Source organism: Macrosteles quadrilineatus, unplaced genomic scaffold, assembly GCF_028750875.1.
Source record: "Macrosteles quadrilineatus isolate MER2022 unplaced genomic scaffold, UCM_ALF_1.0 Scaffold_9__3_contigs__length_116548681, whole genome shotgun sequence".
NCBI classification, from domain to species: Eukaryota; Metazoa; Arthropoda; class Insecta; order Hemiptera; family Cicadellidae; genus Macrosteles; species Macrosteles quadrilineatus.
This window is the reverse complement of record NW_026542602.1, coordinates 75,934,930-75,961,153: the sequence shown is the minus strand read 5'-3', so window position 1 is coordinate 75,961,153 and position 26,224 is coordinate 75,934,930.

The following is a 26,224-nucleotide window of genomic DNA, read 5'->3' as shown; positions in this document are numbered from 1 at the left end:
ATTCACCTACACTTCAACTTATAAAACATTTGTCATGAGTTGCTTTCAAGGTGACGGTTGAAACAAGAGTTTATCAAACCCCAGCTTTGATACTTATATATATATATACTGACAACCATATATTATTTCAGAAATCATACATTAACACTTATATAAATAAAACGTTAATTAGATATAGTATTCAAATTATTAACTCATGAGAGTTAGTCTAAGTATGACGAATGTTTCTCTTAATTTATATTTATTGATCAGCTCTATTATTTAGATCGTATAAGAATGAGAATACGTTACAGAAATGAATTCCAACGTAAAACTAAATAAATGTTGTACAGCTTATTTGTCCCAAATATGTCAACATGTCAGTTCAACAATGCAGGAAGGTAGGGTGGATATTACCATTGTTTTGAATATTGGTTTTAGATTAATCAAATTAATTATGTAAGTCTTCATGAGTAGACGGTAATTATATCAAGGGTAGTGTAAGCTATGCCATTTCCTATCTTCTTATAGTTGAAATGCATTGCATTGAACTATACTGACAGATTATTAAAGATAACTATAAATAGTCCACAAATACTGGATAAAAAAAAACAGTGTATATATAGTTAGCTAAGTGTATACAATTATTGTCATTTTATTTTTGCTGATAATTGATTTAAGTCTAACAGTAGACTATTTAGTATCAAAATGCTTATATAAAGACGATATTTTTTCGTCGTATGTAAAGTATTTTTCAGAGCTCACACATTCAGTGAGACTGAAAAGTATGCAAACGAGCAATAAGGAAATATCTGCATTTCAAAGCCCCTATTCGTGACGGATCAAGTGTGAAACACATTTCATACTTAAATATCTACATATCGGGGATAAATATTTGAAAACTGTATGTTACAAGTCCAGCTTTTTATTATTTTAAAGAATAGAAAATGTAAAAAAACTTAATTTAAACTTATCAAGTATACACTAAAAGTTAATTTGAGTACAATTTAAAAAAGTTGTATGGTAGTTGTTAGTTTCACTGTTCGTGTGTTTAATACTGTGTTTTATTATAGTAAAACGCTCCAAATCACATCATACAATGTAGTACAAACTATCATCATATGTATATCCAAACCAAATTCATCATGCGGAGTAAATAAATTCAATATATTTATAGAATATTTAATTTAGTGTGTTAAAACCGAAAGTTTTTATTGAATCTTCAGTTTTTATATTTAAATATACAGTATGGGAATTATAAAAAAAATAACCTTGTTTGTATCATTTTAACCCCCTTCTTTGCGTTTTAGTAGGTAAAAGAAAAATTAAGGCGAAAACTAGCTATCTGCAATAAAAAAATGTATTATTCAGAAATAAAGGAAAAATAAATAAAGGAAAAAAAGGAAGTGTCCGAGCTACAACTTCCACCCGGTCGCGTCACCTGTCTCGTGTTCCCGAGTACTCGGTATTTTTAATGTTAAATGTTCGTGTCAATGTGCGTTTTCGTGTGTTCGTGTTCTATGTACTTATTTATTAAATGACGACCTATATATATGGAAGTGAATAACGACGCCTTGTACGGCCTGAAGATGGTTCCCTGTGAACCGAAACTATAGTTGCCACAAGCAGCATATTGGATTACTGAATGCAGGTATTTAAACCATTATGAAAAATAAATGTATTAAATATTTGAAAATGTTCTAAGTTTTATACTTGAACTAGCTCTGTTATAGCCCATTTTTAAACACGCAATGAACGCAGTTTATTGAATAGCATACAGCTATGTAAAGTGACCCTATTCTATACCGAATGAATTGAATTGATACTTTAAATGTTTTCAACTTGTTTATATTAGAATAACACTTTAAAAACACAAACCGTGTGTTATGGAGGTATTTATTTCAAAATAATCTATTGATTGTAAAGTAGAATACTTCTTTGGAATTAGGTTATTTTAACAGGCAAGCCTCAAGTCAGTCTTAAACTAATATTTGAAGTTTGTTATGCAGGTAAATTAAAACTATGAAAGGTACAACTATCAAGCTAACTTACTGCCGAACATAGTTGTTCAGAAGTTAGTTTAAAACGGACAATGGCATGTAGGACACAGCTCCCAAAAAATATATGCCCACTAATGTTACAATTTAATCTTAGGTGTTTATACAATGAGTCATTTTTGTTGTTTTATTATTTAAGTAAATGTCATGCTAGTTGTATTTAGCCAAGTAGAAAAACAAATATCAAACGCAATAAAATTGACATCAAAGTGTTATAATTTTATCGAAAAGACGTAATTAATTCACCACCAGAGACAACAACAAAATATTACACATGTGTTAACCATAAACTTTTTTGAACAATGCAACTAAAACACTCTTATTTTAGTTCTCCATCTAAACTGATGAATATATAATTTTAAAAGCACAGCAAACCTACACACTAATTCCATTTACCACTTTGGATTTTTACGAAAGTATTTCCTTAACCATGATGAATTAATTTTTTTATGTACAATATAGGGGTGGATGGGAAATTGTGTTTGTTGTCGTAGGGAAAGTGGATACATTATTACTAGTGAAATTTTAATATCTTAGCTAATTATAAAAATATACAAAATAATAAATGAATTCTACATTTCCTTACCCACGCAGCAGTTTTAACACAGCTAACATTAGAGAAAGAATAATTTAACTAAACACATATATAAACACAAGGATATATTATTCTAAAAAATTGAAAAAATACAAAAGACCAATTAGTAATACAATTTCTTTAAGTCAACGTATAGGAAAATATTTAGAAAATCCTCCCCTTTCTTTTATTTTATTTTCTATGTAATGTTTTGAAATTAATTAAATTCTTTCAATATTAACCCGGCTACTTTAAACACAATATGTGCTTATACTAAACTCCTATATGTGCTAAGAGATGCACTAGCATCATTTCCGCAAACAGCCACATTGGCCTTGGTGTGAAAAAAAACTTATTAAAAAAATCTTTTAATCCAAGCTTTTAGTTATTTTAATTCCACAGCATTTCCGACTAGTAGCTGTTGAACCTAACACTTCATGACTAGTCAACACAAAAACTTCATAGTTACATTATTGGTTAGCAGTAATCTACCACACGTGGCAAAACTGATGGAATCACGTTTCGTCATACACCAAATTCCCAAACCCCATTTGATTGTCCCTACCAGTGGTTCAATACACGTGCGATAGCAACTAACCTTTAAACTAGTATCATTGAGTTATACTCGGAATAATTTAACTGTTTACTAAGTAGTAAAGAGACAATATTTGTTTAGTTATCAAAGTGATACAGTCAAATTCGTCATCGTTTAAAAGATCATTGACCAAATGAAAATACAGGCATATAGACATAAAAATGAAGCTTAGAATGTGCAGATTTGTCGGAAATTATTGACGTAAACGATTTTTCTGAGGGATCTAACCCACAGGCCAATATCCTAAGGAATCTGCCTCTTATGCTTTAAAAGTTTAAATGATTTAATTATTTGTATATTTTTCTTTATCAGAAAGATTGAAAAAATGACGTTTATTTACATCATGTTATGCCTTTTATGCTCAGCAATTTGGTCATAATAGAGTTTATTTAATAGGTAACATTAAATTGATTATTATTATTTAAGTTTAATGAAATGAATACCAAATGAATTCCATGTCACCAAATTGGTTTCGATCGAACTTAATATAGTTTTTGGAAGTAGGTTAATTGGAAGTTTGACTAATTAAGTAAACCATAACAAATATATTTTACCCGTTCTAACTAATCATGTGTAATTAAAGCAAGCTGTTCCAGTTCAATTGAAATGCAGTTTAAATTAAATATTGATAGTGATGTAGTGTATTTTCTAATAAACTCAATACATATACCTTCTACAAATGAACTAAGTAATGCAACCATGCTTTAATAAGGTATTATTTAAATAAATCTGATTTATAAAGTCTTGTTTGAGTGACGTCAACATAGATAACATCCATACATATTACCAGGAAGAAAAATAAAACTAAATACTGATTCCTCAGAGCTTGCTTGGATGTAGTTAATCACTATCCAGGTTGAGGGAGATTGAAATTTTGGAGTTCGTTTAATGAGTTGGGGTGATTCTATTAGTCCTAACGTGTGTAGTCGATCAAATATAACAATAACGGACCTTTAAAAAATACTTTATTGCCTGCATGGATTTAGCAGTTTATTCGCAAACTGGCAACATGTACATAGGATGAATTTGAAACTGGGATAGCACAATAAGTGTAAACTGGCCAGACAAGCCTCCCCAAGCCCCATAAAAAATATAAGTAAACTTACTATTAAAAAATAAATTGAAATGGTGGTGATAAAGTAGCTATAAAGATAGTACACCCTCTCTGAAGATGCCACTTACAATGGTGAATTCACATAGGTGCACAACGGCGATCCAAACCTTAACTTCAAAAACGGAGGCAAAAATAAATTAAGGTATTATTAACGTTAAATTTATAGAACTGTGATACCACAAAACATTAACAGATGCCAAAATACAGACAAAAAGAACACAGCCGTGTTTTTCGTAGTAAGTTACAATGGTGTTACACTCTTCAAAGGTTGTACACTTTTAGCGAGATTTTATTAATTTATTAAATTTTTCTCGTGTATACGTCTTAGCATTATCTAACTACATAAAAAATCACTAAAATTTAAAATCTAAGTTATTCAACCAATAACTAAAGATAGTCTTATTTCTTCTTCTTTTTGTAGAAGTACTAGACATATACAAGAAATTCTCAAGGTACATTGCAGTCTTTTGATGAATCACCAAAGTATACAAGAAAAATAGACGATATAAATGTTTGCTACTGTTTTGCGAGGTAAGATCTGGTTAAACGTTAAAGTTTATAAACTAACTAAACGCAATAGTTGCCGAGGTGAGAAGCAGTTAGTTTAGAATTCCCAGAGGCACCCGGCCTTTGTACCTACACACCTAATATGTCTAACAAGTTGGTCAATTTGCACCTCAATGGAAGTAAGTTTTATGTTTCGTGGTAAACACAATGCAGAACTAATGGATTATTACAGTGAAAAGTAATAGTTACATAACTACAACACGTTATTACTATTGTCATGCAGAACGATCATACTATTCTGGGAAACTTTTCAATGACACAAAATTATAACCAGGTAAGCTTTTAACACCTTAAAACATGTTGTGATGGGTTAGTTTAAAGTACTGTAATATTCTTTTTATAAAGTATTTAAGGCAGGGTATAGTTGTGTAATAGATTTGTGCATAATCTTTGAATATCATATTGTTTAAATAATTAACTAAAAATTAATTCTTTATACAAAGTCACGGCTTCAAACGTAGTTTTTAGATACCGGTAAAATTTTATAGGAGTATAAGTTCCATTGTACATTTTATTTTATAGTATTAACTTAAACATAAGGGTCCATGACTGAAAGGTACCTGATTCTTTTGTTTTGTGAAAGAGATATAATAAATCCTATATCTGCAACAATCTAAAAGACAATGCTTAAGTGTTTATGTATGTGTGTACAAGTATTATAATAGTATACACATACAAAAACAGGTAAGTATAACACTTTGTAGTTGTATAAGTATAAAGTTTTAGTACAATAATTTACATGTTTTAGTAAATGTGATCACATTTTTGTCACTCTGTGTACCAATCACCCCGTATATATATATAGTTCAGGTCTTCCGGATTATTCAATTCTGTTTTTCAATACTAAAGAAGAAAAATCAAATTCACTGATGGTATATTTTAAAAGTCTCGAGCAAGTAAAAAAGTATTAGTTTTGATTAAAAATCACGTTTCTTAGAAATAATTGTTCGGTTTATTAAAAGTTTAGCGATTCGATAGAAGTATTAGATGGATAGTATTATTGTGTTGGCTATCTTGCTAAAGTTGTAATATACACAATGAGAAAATAGAATTCTGCTTATTATTAATTTAAGTTTAAATTAAAAATACAATATGTTTTAGAGTTTAAATAAATATAAGACCAAAAGCAAGCCTATGCCAATATTTATTCTAAGAATTTAACGTAAGCGGATAAAGTGAAAGCCAGAGCGATAAGGAACCAAACTTATCTCTTTCAATAAGTATTGTCAGCTTATACTTTCCTTTGTTTTAACCTGATGAAAGTACAGGGTTCCTTTACAAAAATAAATCGCCTAAATTATGCAGTTTTCACCTCAATTGTTATATACTTTTAGTAATATATGTGTATACATTTTTCAATTAAATGTATTGTAGTTTTATTTGTATTTCATGTTTATTGTACTAATCGGTCATCATTTACGCAATAAATGATAACTAAATAGTTCATACTTTTTAAGCGAAGTTGTATAATAAGTTACTTAAATACTTGTGTTGAAACACGGTGAAATAAATCAAGTCCTTGTTTATTTATTCTTATAAGTTTTACAACTAAATTTTAAATTATTAATTAGTAAGAATACCCTTGAGCGTGATTTAACACAACAAACTCACGTTTTATCACTTGTTTCAATAAGACCAACAGCCGCATTGACAAACATTTGACAATAAATTACTAGATAAAACTAGTATTCATTATCGTTACCTTTTTACTCTGTTAACAACCGGAATTTCAGTTTATACAACTTTGCGCTTTTAAAGAGCCTAGGTGCAACAGAAAAATAATGATAAATAATCTCATGTTTTATTCCCCACCTGTACCATAGAACCTTCTGTAGGAATTGGGCAAGCCACACACAATCAGCCCCGTCCCACAAGGATATGAAATCTTCCCAGGATAACTCCTTTAAACAAAACCAAAAAAAAATTTTAGTGAATCTGTATTGGGCACTTGGCAACTAAATGATATAATATTCAAACTGGTTCAACGAAATGATCAGTTATAGTTTTGATTCTGTACCAAAAATATATTATAGAATATAATTATTCTCCTCTGCACTTAAAAACATTTTCCCGATAACTCAACAAAACTCTTTTATTACATAAAATATGTAAAAGTCTTTTACAAAAATCTATCAAACTAATCGTTGTTGAATGAAATAAAATTATTATTAATAGAATTAAAAAAATATATTTTAACGATTTTGTATTTTCACTATGATTTACGTACTGAGATATTTGTTCACAAACTTATAATATGATGATAATGATTTACGTGGAAAACGACGATGTACTACTGAACAAATCCTCTATTGAATAAATTCCAAACTTTTAATTTCTATGATAAAAAATCCTCATATTTAAAAATATAAGATATAATCATAAAAACCAATGTCAGTATGCTTTCTTTTTATTAGATTGATAGACCATCTACTTAATCGTATAATGGAAATCACCCCTGTACAACGCAAAGAATGTGTGATCCACCCATGCGACGTTCATCAGTGAACCGACTAATTAAATTCCATAAACAAAGGCTATTAAATTCCTTTCTTAACAAACGATTCGTGTAAACGATTTTTTCACATAATACGAATAACAATTCTAAGTTGTCGATTAAATTTCAGTATATTAATGTTTTACATGTGTTTAAGATTATACATATGTTTAAATACGATGTGGGAAGCTTAATACTTTATAATTAACATAACTTTATCACCTAACTAATATGTAATGTCTTGTACTTTGATCTATCACTGCATAGTTAAAGCTAATATATACCTTGGTAATATTAAAACAAGTTTTTAGGAAATAAAAGTATATATTTATCTGAAAGTTAAAATCGGTTTTAAACTATACCTTTTATATGTAAATTTTTCACAGCTATAATCATTTGTTTGGTAAAACAAAATGATAGAAAAGCCTACCATGGTAAGTTTTATAGAATCTTTTTTATACATTCAATTTCCATTTTTTTTTAGATTGGCCTACGTAGTTGGCGACCAGGCTGATCTAATGGACTTAGCCTCTGATGTCCCGGGTTACCTGACAAAGTGGGCTTCCTTACACTGATTATAGCATGCAGAGTATATAATTTTTGCATTTATTAACTTTTGCCGCTTTCATTTTTCTCGCCACAATACCAACCAAACAACACAAACTGTGAGCTTTTATTTGGCTCGTAATGCATCTGTATCCTTGAAAATGATTTGGCTTTTAATAGGCAATATAGAAGTATTGGTCTATTGAAACTGTTTTTAAACGTGTCTTATCGGGGAGTTCACGAAACTGGTTTGCCGTTGAAGTAGCATATAATTGGATCATCTATAATTAAGTTTAACTTTATTTATATTTCAAACACAGCTAAGTTGAGTTGTACTTTTCAATTTAAACTTTCTTTAAACGTATATACATTCAGCTTGGTGACAAGGATTATTTTGTAATTAAAGGCAAAAAATAATCCTTGAAGTAATTTATCATGTTTTATATTACTTTAAAACCTATCATAACTTGGCGATAATTTTGAAATAAATTATATAGCTTAGTTTATAAAATAACTTATAACTTTAATAAATAAATCGCAGCTCATTTGTAAAAACAGGTTTAATCAAAATCGATAATTAACGTTTTAATACTCTGTGTTGATTTCTATTGTCAATTGTTTTACCCTAACACGTGTACAAATCATTTGCGCTGATGTTGTTCTGCTTTATTCGCCTTTACTAAAACTATGAAATTTATTATAGCTTTTAAATAGTTAAATTTTTAATATTTGTAATAAAAAAGGGGCCAGTTTGTAAAAAAAAATATATTTACGTACTATCGGTTCAGCTTAGCTTTTTGTTTATAAAGAGTGCTAAAGGATCACTTAAAAGTGGTCCTGGGGGAGGGGTTGTTGTTGTTTTTGGGTTGTGTGTGGTTGTAAGACGTTTCTTTTATTTACTGTTTGTAAATTTAATAACACGTACGATGCGGATCAAGAAGTTATTTAAAAGTTGTGGCACCCTTTTTATATATATTTCTAAATGTATTATATAAGTAAAATATAAGTGAGAGATGTTATAGAGATGTGGCTGTAACAAACTATACGTACTCTTATAGAATATCTAATGCAGATCAAAAAGTCCTTTGAAAATTCCCTTATGTTGGCTACGAGTTGAGAATATGAGATTTCACCAAGCAATGTAATGAAATTTAGAAAATCCCGAAAACGGTGGTTGCCAGATGGAGGAGTGAAATATCACTATCTAAACTGCACATTTTTATTGTAATCTGCGTGCATAAAAAACTCCTTAAAATCTTTGACACTGAATACCAAACACTCTGTATATAAATTCCTTTACCAAAAACTTGTATCGATCTTGCTTAAAAAGTTATAAGGATTAGTTATGCTAGATTGTGTACCCGTCCTGAAAATTTGACTTAAATAAAGGTCTATAGCCTACTTTTGTAATAAAATGTAATATGTAACGTTGCACATTGTTTTTTTTTTTAAATCTCTAAATATTAATTTTTTATATGTACTCAAAAAATTATCATTGTAATTTTCGCTCTGTAAATTGCAGTATCATACGATGAATTCGTATTTGAGTTATAGCAAAAGATTTAGTAATTCAATTTAAAAAAGAAAGTATTGACAAGTGTTGAAACATTATTATCGTTTTTAGTATATTATAAATTGGATATAAAGAGTTATACTTTTAGGAATTTTTTAATAAAGCTGAGAAAGAGAGAGTTTCAACAGATACAGATCAGACAGTCCATATCAGATCACTTCTCCCCTGAGATTCGTATATTCTGAGGTGGAACTCCCTCGTGGATGTTAGCATTAGCTGCCGAATCGTTAACTAAGCTAATGTAGCAGCGTAGCTTGCGTGTCTATAAATAAAGATTTTAAATGCTAGGTGAAATAATATGTACGCTAAATGTTCAGAAATTTGCCTGTTATACATGTTAAAAAAGTGAAAGGTTTCAAATATCATAAGATTTATTTTTTGAAGTTATAAATAAAAGTTCGGATTTTCAAGAACACAGGATGTTTTAGACCTCTCCAAAAACTACTGGTTTGTATTTGTCAAAATATAAAAGTTTTCAATTGAAAAAAATTATAAAATGTATAACTAATATACTCGTGATACAGGGTTTCTACAGCTATTACAGTTGTCTAGTATTACCCATATTTAAAATGGAGCTATTCGTCATATTTTGACGTCAAACGTTTATCATGGTTAACACCTCATCTTCCTATATGCAGCTTAGCACAGAGAAGTTTGTATTATAACAGTATATGTTCGTTTTTGGTACTATACGGACATATCTAAAACATAGTCCATCCTTAGGTTATGTTAGGTTATTTGTTAGGTGTGGTCAATATAATACTAAAGTACCTCATTTTCAAATTATACATTTTTTACGTTTCAATTGTGCCATTTTAATTCAAATGATAGTTTTGTCGGATGCCATGAACGGTTAATTTTTGTATTCGTCAAAAGCTATGCGAGACCTGTGTAAGAATTTTTTTCAAGCTATAAAAATTGATTGCATGCTGTATATTGTATCTATTAAACGCTCAGAAACGTTCGTGCTCGTGTTATATATCAGGCTTTCGTTCAAAATTTAAATACAGTAGATTACACAAACACTTTATATGGCTTTAAGTAAAAATAATTTGTAATGAGTTTAAAAACCAATGTCATAATATAGAGGCCTACCAAATATTCAGCCTAAATGCACTTCTCTCCAGGGACTCGTAGATACGTTGATGAAAGTGATGGAAGTCCCCTGTGGTCCGTCAGCTACCACTACGCTTAGCCATAAAACAGCCATTTTACCCGAGGCGTTAATCTGTTTATACTATAGAGAGCGTGTGTATGTGTGTAGTAGATCGGTTTCATTATTCCAGGATTTGACAAAGAAAAATTAAATTAATTTGAATGTATTTTAGTGTGTTTTTTTGTCACAACTAACGTATTCCAAATGAACGAAAATTTACCTTGCGAGTGATGATCATTCCCTTTTGGGGTTGAAGCCGGTGGTTAAAACAGGACATTTGATTGGTTTTAAAACATTTGATCAGATATAATCAAGGTCTTTGAAATGCAGATATTTCCTTCCTTCTCATTAGCATATTTCTCGATTCACTGCTTATGTGATTAGAAGTTGGAGTTTTAAGCTATTTAACCATGCATGAGCTCGTGTCAGTGACATGGTTGAACGGTTGGCATTTATCAAGTCAGGCATTTATCCAATTAGACTTATGAAATAAAATAATAATTAATAATAAATACACTACTCCATAAAAAGTTTCGTTTAACAGTTAATTCAGTCTTTTTCATATGAGTAATCAGCATTCTGAAATATGACTATCTATTTTATATGAAATCGAGTATACTAACGATGATATATGAACTACTGTTGAGACTTAAAGCATAAGGTTAAATCGTACATATATATTTTATTGCGTACAAATTCACAATATTATAGTTATATTTAAATACCATTCAGGAGACTGCATAGCTTAAACCGTGCTTTTTTAATTAATTCGATATTGCTAAATTTATGGTGATACAAATGTGTTTACAAGCATATTGAGAAAAAATGTCTGTACATTTAATGTTTTCAACACCAATATAATTTTAAAGAAATATATCGATGCGATAAAGGTTTACCGTCAGGCCTGGAGAATGTTCATGCGAGAGTTGAACCACCATCGGGACACTGTCAAATGAACTTTGGGAATTTCGGTTTATGATGGAACGTGATTCCATCAGCTATGTCATATGTCTTTGGTCAGAGATAGCCAATAATGTAACGTTAGAGCTTTCAGATGCTGTGATAAAAGTACACCTAATATTTTTTTTTTATATTAACTGTTAATTGGTATAATTTGAAAGAGTTTATGGTTTAAATGTTAGAAATTATACAACCATGATATGTTTTGTAGTACATTAATAAATATATAGTGATAATAATGTTGTTAATTTGTTTTCTTTGATAAAACCTTTCATTAATAAAATGAATTAAAATTGGATTTCCAATCTAGAAAATGGATTCAAATTAAAAAAAATACCAAAAGATCAAAATTTTCTCACCGAAAGCGAATCAAGTCATACAATGACGGATATAGGTATTATTATATCCTTTGAGTAAAATTTTTTTTTCTTAGATGCAAAGCAAGTAGCAAGGAATTGAACATTAAAGTAGACCAAGAATATAAAAATAATGTAAGAACTATTGAAGTAATGTCAAGAAGCTGATTCTACTCTCTAATGGACCCAACAGTCAGTCTTTAACGTTGTAAATTTATATATTCACACTTAAACATTCTTGCAGCTTATTAAAATGTATTAATCGTATCGTTCAATAGCAGTTTTTTATCTTTCGAAATGCTTGGATGTAAGAAATCAACGAAGAAAATCTATTTAAAATATTCGATATTAAATAAAATATAATAAAATAGTAAAAGTCCTGAGCACGAAATAAAAACGAACCCATAAACAAACATAGGGATTTATGTACAATACCTATCGATAGGTGTAAACGTTTATATAATAATTAGGAAATAGCTGCTAGAAAATTAAATAAATTATAAAACACGTAAACACATTATTCATAATTCATTTTTTTTATTAAAAATATTTTATTTCGTACATGAATTTCTATAAAATTATTTCTTTAATCACTTGAGATTTAAAAGTAAACATTTTTCAACGATTATTTAAGAAGCATATTAGTGTATGTAAGTATGTAAGTGATAAAGCCGAACCCAACCGGTGTGATAAATAAATAATAATGACCAGCTTTTAATTTCAACAGCGTAATGACACTACCACGGCGTTAAATCAATTAGTATTTAATGAATGCTGACATGAATGAGCCTTTTACCGTGTGCATAAAAAATACACACAGTCGCTTAGTAAACCGGGTTCAATATTTAACACAGTGCTTGCACGTTAATTTGTTAATCGACTTGCTTCTAACAAGTTATATTATCTGTTGTGTACTTCGTGACCTCCAAGTAGCTGGATAACAAGATGACGTCACGGTCCCAGCCTAGGAATAAAAGGGAAACTGACATCCCTTGTAAAAAAAAAAAAAACTAAATCCTAAATTATAAAGTTCAAGATTCGAATGTATATGTAAACTCCCATTGGAAGTGATCGTATTCACCAACTAAACCTACAAAAATTAAATTATTGAGTGGCTGACTGTACACTTTGTTGTATGGGCTGGAAGATTTTTTTAATGTTTCACCAAATAAACATCTGAATCCAGCCATTGACTAGTGTTTACCTTGTAGTTGTACAATAGTGTTTTTTATTGTTTTCCTTATAATATATTATGTGTCTTTTCTGTTAACCATAGTCCTAGCTGTGCCATATAAAGGACCTTAGCATCTGTTTTTCTTAATGCTTGAACTTTTGTATACTGTTTAATATATGACTAATATTTGCAGCATATAACCCACGTTTGACGTGTGCTTATGCATTTTTTTGTCTAACCGCAATAAAATTGATTTTAATTCGCCTACTTTCAAAACCCATTTTTTATCTTACTTTCACATAATTGATAAAGGAGAAATATACTTGTTTGCTCAAAAGATTACAGAAAGCGTTATGCATAGCACCAATGCTAAATACTATTCATCTATTGTTTTAGTTTCGACTAAATATACTACATTAAATCACCGGGAAGGTAAAATCAAGCCGCTAGGTTCAAGTCTGAGTTATAAATCCAGAAGTGGTATTTACAACGTAAATTGCAAATTATCCTGAATTAGATTTACTTCAGCCTCTGCAGTCGTCTCGTAATAGAAAACAGCGTTGTATTTCACCCGGAACTAGCCCTGATGCCCATTTGTTTCGGCTTCTTTAATGTATACAACTTAACAATAAAAACATATAATTCGAAGTAATGTACAAACCTTTAATTTTATTTAGATAGTTTGTATATAAGTTAAGTCTTTCTTCTTTCTAATTAGCTTTCTGTATTTTGAATACCAGATTTTTACATAGTAGGGACGATTTTGCGTGGTATATAGGCAGAGACACAAGACCTTTTTAACTACTGTATTTATGGAAAGGTAAATTCAGTAATCAAATCGTCCATTTATTATCTAAATATTGTATTTTAAATAAATGAGAAAAAATTTATAAATGTTATAACTGATTGGTAGTATATTTTCTTACATATTAAGAATAGATTGTTTTTAAATAGCTGGCCTAAACTACGCATGCTAAGCGGGTTTTACCATTTTATCGGTTGAGGCATAGATAAAAGGATTGAGGGTAGCATTCAGCCTCAAGCTGCAAGATAGGACGAGTATACGTGTACTCTAATAGTAATTCATGGTACCTATAGTGGTTTATGTATTGCGTGATATTTCGGATACCAATATAATAGTTATACACAACCTTCATCATAAAATAAAATAACGTGTTTTAAAATAGTCTTTAATAATGAATTAGCATTTTTAATTTTCATTTTAACCCTTTTTATTTTATTCAGCTTAAATGTTTAGGACTGAAGATTTATGCATACAAGCAATTGGAGTATATCTACATTTCAAAGCCTCTATCAATGACTAACCAAGCAAGAAACACAATTCGTGCTGCAAACACCTATAAATGGGAAATAAATGTACCTGTATGAGAATAAATGTATATTGAGGAGTTTGTTATATCCTGTATGCAATAGCTATTTGTCTATTAAGAGCGCAAAGTATATCATTCTCGCTCGAGAACAGTAGATGGCCCCAAAGAACTCTAGCTGAGTTCAGCTAATCAATTCGTTGGCGGGTATGACAATTTGTGATTGTAATTCACACATGATTTTTTCCTACCACCATAATTAACTTATAATAACACATAGAATACCTTTTTAGATGTATTTATAATGTCAATTAGAGTATGTTTACTTTTCAAGGCTTTGTTACTAGTTTTCTGGTTGTTAACTAACGTTCCGGATCCCCGGATATGGTTGATGTGGAAATTTCAATTGTGAAATCAGCTGACTAGCGAGCGGGAATGATCCATCCCTGCTGTAGAGGGTCAATATGCTATTTTGCGTACTACGCAAGTACTTCATAGCTTACAAGTAAGAATACTTGATGATGCATTGGTAGGATAAATCCTAAAAAAAAAAGCTTTGAAACGACACACACACTGTAACACACACTGTAATACACTGTAATACTGTAACTGTTATGTTGCTATTATCGACCCATGTTTCAAGTGCAATCAAATAGTATGATGTACCTCAATATTCATAGTTTATTCAAATCAAAAAGGTTATATCTTTAGCACCTCTAATTCGAGACCAGCTACCAATATTGTCACAGTGGTCACCGTGAGCATGTTCATGTGATGTAAACCTAAGCTTTACTTTTAACCAGCCAAACCATTAGTTTGTAGTAACGGCTCGTTAGAGCAAATATTAAGAAAACGACCATTATGGATCTGCGAATTCGAATTTTCGTGTTAGTAATCTTACCAGGTAAAACAGAGAACTTTGTACGTATATTGAATTATAATTTAAAAAAGGTAAGGTGTAATATGGCTCAGGAGCTCATTAATATAGTGATGAGGCTCTTGTGTTTTACAATGGTAGACAAAAACATATTGGTTTGTTGGTTACCACATTTTATTATATGCGTCAACATTTCTTTGGTATTCACACAATTTGTCAACTTGTATTATTTAGAGAGTTATTATACGATACATTGGACCTTGTTATACTTCGTAACAGTTTAGATCAATATAAATGATGAAAGGCACACCGGTTACAACCTACTAACAACGTAACATAGTTGTTACAATGTTCAGCGGTTAGTTTCAGATGGCCAACGGCACCTTGCGCTTTGTACAACTTTCAAATACTGTAACCCGTGGAACAATGCAGATCATGTAGTAGGTTTTATTGCAGAATCAATTTGATTTAGTTTTGCTTTACAATGTTGTATATAAATTTACCTTATTAATCTAATAATGTTGGACACGTAATCATTTATGAAGTACAGTGGATGTGTGATTGTCTTCCTTTATTATGTTGATCCAATAACAAATTCACCAGACGAGATTTTTGGACAACGTTTGTATGATTAATCAGTAGTTTTAGAAAATAACCCTGACACAGCAAACCTGTAGAGTTAATAAACCTTTTTTTGTCCGATTGGGTTTTTACTAATATATTTTCTTAATTGTCATATTTTTCCCCGAAAAAACAATATTAAGGATAACGAGTACTTTTGTTTGCTGCTATGGGGAAGGTAATAAGGTGTATTTTGATTTAAATGTAGATAGTTTTATGAGAAATCAATAAATTTGTCATTTTAGATCAAAATATATCCATATACATTTAAAGTACATTAGTTACTTATCTTATTACACATTTTAATATTTTTTAAACCACAAGATTTGCAGTATTGGACCCTGTACCGTTTAGTTTGTTAAAATTGGCCACTATAAAATACTGAATTTTATTTTAAACTTTTTAAAGTTTTTTTTTATAAATGATAATGTTTCTTTTATCATAAGTTATAAGGGAAATCACTATTAAAAACAACATAATATGAAAAACTACTCCTAGAGTTTCCATGCATTAGTATCTACGTACAAACTGTCATTAAATGAGCCAACACGTTTAGTATGTTAGTAGCTATCTCATTTACACTCAATTTAACACCAACACCCACCCAAACATAGACACACATACAGCATTTTATACAAATTTAATTTTGTCCAGAGGGACCCAAAGTGGATATATCCACCTAAATCTTGGACTCTAAGGGGGAGGGGAAGTAAAACAAATTAAGCAAAACTATCAAAACTACCTGGCTTCGTCAAGTGATCCTTGTTTTTAGTAGTACACTGTTAGTTTCGGACTGCTTTAAGAGTCCATCATCAGGGAACAAAACATCTGATGCTGGACTTCTCTTAAAGTAGTGAAAAAATATATAGTAGTGTACTACTAAAATCGAGTATCATCGAATTCCTTTACGAGTTCTATATTTCCTTAACTTTTACATCAGCTATTTACCGCTTTTTGCGCTTTAATATTTATTTAAATTGAATGCTTATTTCTTGCGATTTCATAAAACAATATAGCAAATAGTTTAATGTCCTCAAAAATAACAATAAGGAAATAATCCTTTTTACTTTTTCTAAGCTAACCAGAACTTAACTAAGAAAAAGACTTGTTCACACAACCCTATTATGAACATTAAATAGACTCTTAGATAAGCTTCATAAAATAAACATATATATATATATATTAACCAAAGCATCAACAAATAAACAAGTTTTTCGTTTGTAAACCCGACCATCAGTAAGTACTTCGGTTCATTTTCCAATATCTCCAGCCCCCGGCAAACTCAAATATAGACACGTATTTCCACTTCGGGCTCTTAAAACTCGAAAATTCGGTATTCGTTGTTATGTTATACATTATATTATTTCTTTAGTATCTTCTTTTGCAAAAAACATACTACTTTGTAAAAGTGTTGTACTTGCTCTGCGCTTTCGTAATTTTTTGTCATCTTACTGTCCAGAAAGCAGCCGTTTTTAGTTCTCTAAATTGTCCACAATATTCATAGTTTTCGGGTAATTTCAAATAAGGAACATAAAACATTTATTTTTCTCCTCATTAACTATTTTTCTTTTAGTTTAATTAAATGTATAATAATTCATCAAATAATTTGGTTTTGATAGAACTTAAACTCTATTTAGGAAGTAGGTTAATTGGACGTTTTAGGTATTTATTAAAACAGGATAGGGTAATAAATTTACAAATATACGAATGAAATGTTATTTATGCAATCGGATCACTAATCTTTAAATATTAACATATATTTTTTTACATTAAGCATTAAATTATTTCACGTTTTGTTGACCAATTATTGTTAGCTTACAGTTTTGTAGTCAATGCTCACAGGTAGTACAGTGAATTTACAACTTGTTTTTCCTCTTTATAAAAAAAATATTGTACGCAAATAGAACGCAAGGACAGGAATTTAATTGGTTAGTTTTATAAAATTTAATTAGTCACATCTCCTGACAACTATGCATGGATAAATCGCACATTCTTTGCGTTTTAGACGAGTTTTTAGTGAACAATAAAATTTTAATTTAATCACTTTATTAAATATAACAAGTACCTATCCTAATTTAAAAAAAGGTGTAAAAGGTTTTCGAATAATTAACTATTGAATCACGGATACACACATATACGTGTATTCCAAAGAGTTTGTACAGTATTTAATATTACATTTTTAGTAAGTATTACTACACACAACTATTAAATTTACAACTAATATTGATTATTTATTATAAAAAAAATGTAAAAATTAATTTAGTAAAAACAAATTGATCCATCATTATTTTTATGAGTAATGTATTATGTGCAAAATTACATTTTTCCTTTATTCATGATTGGCTTAAAGTTCTCTTATTTTTTTTCTTTTATATAATATATTTGAATTATTAGTCACATACTCCACTTAAAATATACGTTTTACTGAAGAAGAAAAAAACTGCCACACACAAAGACCAATAGCCTTTGGACTTTGTTTGACATTTTGTCCTAAACTAGTGGTATCAATAAACAACCAAATACATTAGACTTGCAATAATATACTTACATAACATAATAACTCAGTATTTTATTTGTTGTTGAATAAATTGTAAGTATTAATTACATTATTGAAAACACAAGTTTAAAGGACTTACGGAATCGACCTAGGTACCCTTTTCTGTTTAAACATAGACATTTAGCTGCAATATACAATACAATAAATATCACTATAATATAATTTAAACATAAAATGGCACTAAACACAAAAAAGGTCAAAGGTAAACTCAGGCCTACATAGTTTGTTAAATTAAATGATTAATGTTTGCAAATAGAATCAAGTGGTCTCATCGGGTGAAAACAACCTTTGGAAGTATAAGCTGACAATACTTATTGGAAGAGATAAGTTTGGTTTCTTATCGCTCTTGCTATTCCCCTTGATCCGCTTACTTTTAAACCTTGGGAAACATTTTGATTTCGGGTTTCTTTTTCTTATTCAGCCTGTTTCATAATTGACTTGATTTTTAAATTATTGACAATGATTAGTATCTCCAGTAATATAGTGTGAAACGTACGTTAAATAATAAAAAATCGGGACCGATCTACTTTTAATTTTAATGTCTCTAGCCAACTTTACCCGAGGATTAATACAATAAGCAGGGTGTTAAAGAATGGATGGATTCAAGAAAATAATATAAAGCTATTTAAGTTAAACTCCATTAAACTCATAACATAAGCCAAAAGATAGTGGAAATGATTGGAATGAACATTTCACTCAGGCTGTCACTGGTTCAATGACTTTTACACTGAAGTGGGTAGATAATTAACTACAATAGATTAAAATGGATCAGCAAATGATGTGCAAATTAGCTCAGTACTAGACCACTGTGTCACTACGAATAGTAAATAATATTCTTTCGGTAGCTCTTTCTGAGAAATTTATCAGTATTAATCGTACTGGAGGGCCTAGTGAACAATCGTCAACGCAGTATAATTATTAGCCTATCACGGTACAGATCCTGGCCTTATTCCGGGGTTTCTATGATATAATATCGTGATACTAAACTATTTCAGTTTTACTTCAAGTATTGCAAACTTATGTCAATTGTCAAATGTTGAACAGAAACTGGCTTGAATCAAGCTACTACTGGTCGAGATTTAAGCTTTCCTTATCGTAGCTCACTTTGATGTCGTTTCGGTTCCAAAAACAGGGGAGCCAAAAGCATCTGTTTCTTGGTTCACGGAAGAAAACAGAAAGGTGGGAGTTACAACTCTACTAGGAGGCAACAAATTTCCAAAGCTGGAAAGTGCCATGGAGCTTTTATATTATACTATTTTAAACCTTTTCATTTAACTCTATGGCTCTACTACTATTATCGCAAAGGCCGTTTTACGTTATTGCAGATCAACCTCTTCCGTTTTATGCATAGCCTCATACATACTTTTTCTATTGTTCAGAGATTTAAGTTAACCTTATCGGCAAATGTTCTTACCTTACTATTTTTGTAAATGTATACATAGTTATACATATTCTTATTTTTAATGAACTTCACGTTAAAATATTAAAACATTTTTATATATTTTTACAAAAATAATAAAGTACTTAACCCAAATATAATCTTTTTTATAATACAAAAGTTCATTTAACAAGAAAATCATATAATTTGCAATGTTTTTATTTTATCGGTTGATTTGTTCCAGCAATGATTTTGTTGTCAGTTGTTGATGCTACTTTGAGGATAGTTCGTTTAATGAAGAGTTCTGATGTTATAAACTCACTATTTGTATGACGATCATGTCTTTAAATTGGGTTTGATTAGCTTCATAGAAGTTCCAGGAAATAGGTCAATTAGTTAAGTTAATTAGCTATCAAAACATTATTCAAACACTGTTTACTGAAATATGAAATTGAGATTTGCACTGTTAATTTTTGCTATTTTTTCAAACAATCAAATAATTATATATTGCCTTGATATGGTTTGACTTAGATTTAACTAGTACTTTAACTAGTAAAACCACAACTATCGTCATACAATAAACAAAATTAGTTTTTTAACGAATTTTTCCAAATGGCGAATTATAAGTCGACATTTTGATCTATTTCGCAGGATTCTAAATTAAATGATAATTGTTAAAACAAACAAATAATTTTAATTAAACATGCAACCTAATATGTTTATTGTCATTCTGGTTAAGTAATTTTTCAAATAGGTAGTGTAACTGTTACAATAGATGTCATACAGCACGAAAACGACTAACAAATCTCAACTGCCTAGTTTCATTCTTGGAAATAATATTCCGTATGGTTGTTATTTAATTCATGCCCATGATATTTTTACTAACCATGATTGACAAATATATTTAATACCATGATGTATGTATAATGGATAAAAATTACGTTGGAGAATAGTTGAACAGCCCAAATTCAGTTAACATTAGTGCCATTTGAAATTGAATATTTTGATGAACGGTATTTAAATGCATAAGAATTTACGATATGTACTGAGGAACGCTTGCTAAATAAAGGCTTTTTTATTTATTTTATTATTTATTTATATTATAAATTATTTGTATACATCGAATTCCATTGACGAGACAGCTATTTGTATTACAGGTTATAGTAACTTGTGAAATGTACACAAATCAAATGTATGTATTCACAACTCAACGATGGATTATAATGTTGTTTTTTTTGGGGGGGGTCTGGTGGTTGGATTAATCTACTGATGATAATTAAGTTAAAATAAGAAAAAAAAACTAAATAAACAAAGGTTCTCATTTAATTTTTTTCTGGTTCTGGTAGCTGTATTTATAAATATCGAGGGTCGGGCAGATGAACTTTGGGAATTCGGTTTATGATGGAACGTGATTCCATCAGGCCTGTCGTATGTCGTCGGTCAGAGATAACCAATAATGTAACGTTGTAACTTTTATCCGCTGGGAATAAAGTTAACTCTATTTTGAAATTGTGGTGCCTGCATGGATTAATTCCTTTATCCGAAGTATCGATTGGTATCTCGTAGGAGTAATAAATGTTTTTTTTTTATTAAAGAAGTTAAAAAATCACGTGTAGTAGCTATGTTAACATTTAAATGTTGTTACTTATCATCCTCATTGAAATATTTAGAGACTTTATTCAATAAGAAAATGTCTACGCAATGGTATTGTTTTATTAATCTCAATTTAATCTAAAATCATATTACACTAAGCATAGACGATTATTTTTTCCATTAAATTCAAATTCCCCGCTGATATAAAACCCCTGACTTATTAAAAAAAAGGTAATACAAAGGTAATCTAAACTTACTACAAATTAATTATAAAATACAATTTTATAAAGTTTCTAATTAAAAACTTCTTGGATAATGAATTTGTTCTAGTTAACTCCGTGAGAAGATAGTGTTTGTTAAGTATAAATACAATATACCAATATAACTTCTAACTTGTTTCCTTAACAAGAGCTGTTTTTATTCTTTCTCGGGATGCATATAAGGTTATATGATTTACAATTGACCCTATACAAATACGTCAACCAATATGTATGTAATGACTATGCAGTGGTCAAATTGTAACCATGATTAAAAATTTTATATTTTGGAAAACCCGTTAAAAAAAATGTCTTCTACTTAATAATTTTTGGGTATTCGTGTTTAAAATTGTACATACACGTTAGGTAAAAAATCTATGAAGTAGGATGATACAAAAACATATAAAGAGAAAAGTTTTCATAAAAAAATATGGTCTGGGTGTAATAACTTTGAAAAGTATTTTACTCTTATTAGCTGAAAGCACGTTTGGATTAATTGGACTTTGGCTCAATAACTTAAAGTAGGTAGCTATTCACTGAACAATTAATTATAATTACAAACATATGATATTAGTTAGGTTTGAGAAGCGTTGCTTAATATAAATGTATATAGTTAGACTCTTCAACAGCTAATTGGCAAATTATGTTTAAAATTAATACACTTAGAATAGCCAAAAAACCAGCTACATAAAGCTTTTCTTCATATATCAAAAATAAATATCCAACACAAATCGTATGTAGCGACAGGAATTTAATAGCGTTGGTTTACGGAATTTAATCAGTCACATCACTAGAGATCGTTGCATAGATCAACTGCCTTTTATACACATTCTTTTCATTAAAGAACCGTTTTTCCAATACACAATTAAATGGAGACTAGTGGCTTGTAGGGCCATACGTCCCTAAAAAGCTCAAATGGAAAATAAATTATTGTAATATTTAAACGAACTCAGAATCAAATTATCTATGTGTCAGGATAGATATCCCAGTACAACATATCTTTTGTGTAAAAAAAACAGTTTGTCTTTGTTTCCTTATTTTGATGTTATTTTCAATAAAGAATTTGAATGATTCCAGAGGTTTAACTGCTAAAGGCAGCAAACATGCTTATGAATAAATATTAGTTTATTAAGGTAGCTTTGGTTTTTTGGTTAATGTTGATAAAAGGCTTCCCCGATTGAAATACAGTATTGGAAATTGTCTTCTTTAAATAGGAAAAGGCAAAAAAATAGTGTGTTGAAATGAACGTAGTTCTTGATCAAAACCGCTAAATTAGCATTCCTTCCATACCCAGTTATTATTTCTAAGTCTATGGTCATTTTGTAAAGGTTTAACAAATTAGTCTTAAGTAAAGGCATCCCATTGACAGAACATATTCCTAAATTTGTTTCTGATCAAAATTTAAAAAACCACTATTAGCCTAGTGTAAGTATATGTGGTGGTAATACTCCTAAAGGTGCGATTGATTTACATATTGTACCAAAAACGGGCCTAATCAACGTCTAATTACTAACTATTTTGCGACTGGTTAGGGTTCCATTTCCCAGTTATCGAAACTTATCACGATATAAATATTTTTGGTTAATGTTTTTCAAAGGTTTATTGCGGACATTTTCCATCACGAATGTAAAAAACAATACACAACGTTTCGGGATCTGGAATCTGATCCCGTCCTCAGGTGAAAAAAAACTTAACTTACACATTACAACTAACAATACACAAACGCCCAACCTAAGTTGGAATACACTACAGAAGGTAGCAGTCAAAAAATATGCACTGTTATCCCGAAACGTTGTGTATTGTTTTTTACATTCGTGATGGAAAATGTCCGCAATAAACCTTTGAAAAACATTAACTCACCATCACCAACAATGAACTTCAAACAAAGAATTTTTGGTTAGTTTTAAGAAACGGAAATTACCTCTGTTTTACTGTTATATATATGTTCTCCCTTTTACTACCGTGCATGCTAGGCTATATTATTTGAGCCCTTTTTGCTTGGAGCAACAAGCACTTAAGTACTTGATGAACAAACAAATACCTGTACGAACCTACTTCATCTTTATTCCCGAATTGTTTTCTAAGAGTAAACGTTGAGGTTATTCCACGTCATACAAATTATTGATTAAACACTACAATAAATCTCAAATATAAATTATAGTAAAGTTTAAAAAAAGTGTGGAATAAAACTTTAACATGTGTTTTGAAATAAAAAAAAAAGATTATCTTCATTTAATCTGGAATTGTTTCATTAATCTTGAAAACAATTTATTTTAACTTTGACATAACTAAAAAGTCTTGATTATTATGGATAACGTTATCCCTTTATATAGTTGGTTTTATATAGTATAAATTACATTGCAGAATTGACTGGCAAATGAGTAATCCAAATGTAATATTGCTTAGTTTCTGATAAATCACGATCAGCTGTATTGCAGTAAACATAAATCAGCAGTGAATGGCTTCTAATGCTATTCTTATGGAGAACATTTTACGTTATATCTCGTTTTATGGTAATTTTATGGGAATTTCACTATTTTTCCCGCCGTCACGGGGTCGAGACCTTTAATTTGAGCCCTCTCCCGTCATTCTATGACTTCTCAGTCGCCCGCAATTTTGACGCAAAGAATCGGCTTACGTAATTAATTAATATATATACATAGACATAGATTTCAAGAATTTATGAACTGAGATGTGTTTGTGTACCAAATAAACTATTCGTGTTAAAACGGTCCGATATTTGTTTGTGATATTTTAGCTGTACAAACATTGTAATGATAACAAAAGTGTCTTATATATTAAATTATAATCTTTGATAGACAGCTATGCTATCTAATTATCTGTCAAATAAATATCCACTCTGTAGAGAATAACAAAAACATTTGTTTCTCAAAAAAAGACGTTTGAATCGTTTATATATCTTCAAAATATATCTTTGAGTTTTAATTGTATTTATTAGGTATGTAGATTAAGTTGTACAGCATTTTATTTGGTAAATTATAACACTTTGTCTGTATTATTTTACAACCTTCAAAAATATAAATAACACTTGGCAAGACAACATACAAAATGTTTTGACCCTAATTTAGTTTTAGGCTTTCACTGAAACATTGACAACCCTTATTTAATGGATATCAATAATCATAATGATTTAAGATTTAGTTCATTTATGCTAAAGGAAATCGTAATTATGGTGTAAACTAAAGTAAAATAATTACGCTTACATTATACATTATTTACATTATACATTAGCATTATTGTATTAAGAATTACATAAATTTTAACCTTTAGATCTAACATTAACATAACAATAATATAAATAAAATGTTTATATTTTAAACTGTACAATCATCATCCAGCATATCAAGATCGACAATTTATGTGTTTGATGAGTTGAAAGAGAATCAGAATTTTCATCGGGTAAAAACAAACCTTTGAAAGTATAAGCTGACAATACTTATGGGAAAGGATAAGTTTGGTTCCTTATCTCTCTTGCTATTCACTTGATCTGCTTACTTTCAAACCCTGGAATAAATAAAGGTTTAGCCTTTCTTCCCTTAAATATTATAATAGGTTTTAAAACCAACATCGTGTAATTTTGGTTTAAAACTGTGATAGAAAACCACTCGAACTTAAATCTTACTTCATTTATTAAATATGTTAATATAAGTAACTTCAACCAAAGATAAATCAATAGGTTTGCTAAATAATATAAATGAAAGAAAACTGCTTTGTATGATATTCCTTTATTTCATGTAAACTGATTTTGTTTTACATTTTATTTAGTTTTTTTTTCTTAATTGAGAAAGACCCACTTGAATCATGCTGTCAGCAAATTCAATTAGCCCTCAATTATATTAAAAACATCTAAATTAAAACACAATCGTAAAAGGCGTCTCCTACTTTAACTACTGCTAAGTCTGGGAATGATAGGTTATGATAGTAAGAGAAGGACAATCCCGACCACGGGATTTTATGCGAATACTGTAAACATCTTACTTAAAGAGTCGCATACGATACGTTTTCTAACAATACCTAATTCAATCGGGGATACTTTTCTATATTCCATTATTTGAGGTCAGAAAGTTTTCAGAGCATCGAAAAGCCATAATTGTTAAAAGCCTTGAAATATATTTCGTGTATTTTCCCAAATTCTGGCCAGGGCCAGATGAATATTTTTGTTAAAGGTCTTAATGAATTTAACTGTGTAAGTTTTTTCAAAGGATGCCAGACACGAGCCCGGGATTGCTTTTCACATTAATTCAGGCTAAGCACAGTGGTTGCGGAACTATATATTTAAATTATATTTAAATCAAATCCATAGTTGATTTAGCAGGATTTGAACCCGAGACCTCAGGGACAGAAGTTCTGTTCTCAACTACTAGACCGGTGAACTTTAATTTGTATTTAAACTAATTAAAATAATATAACTAGCCAACTAATAGTTAAAACCGTTTTGTATTGATTT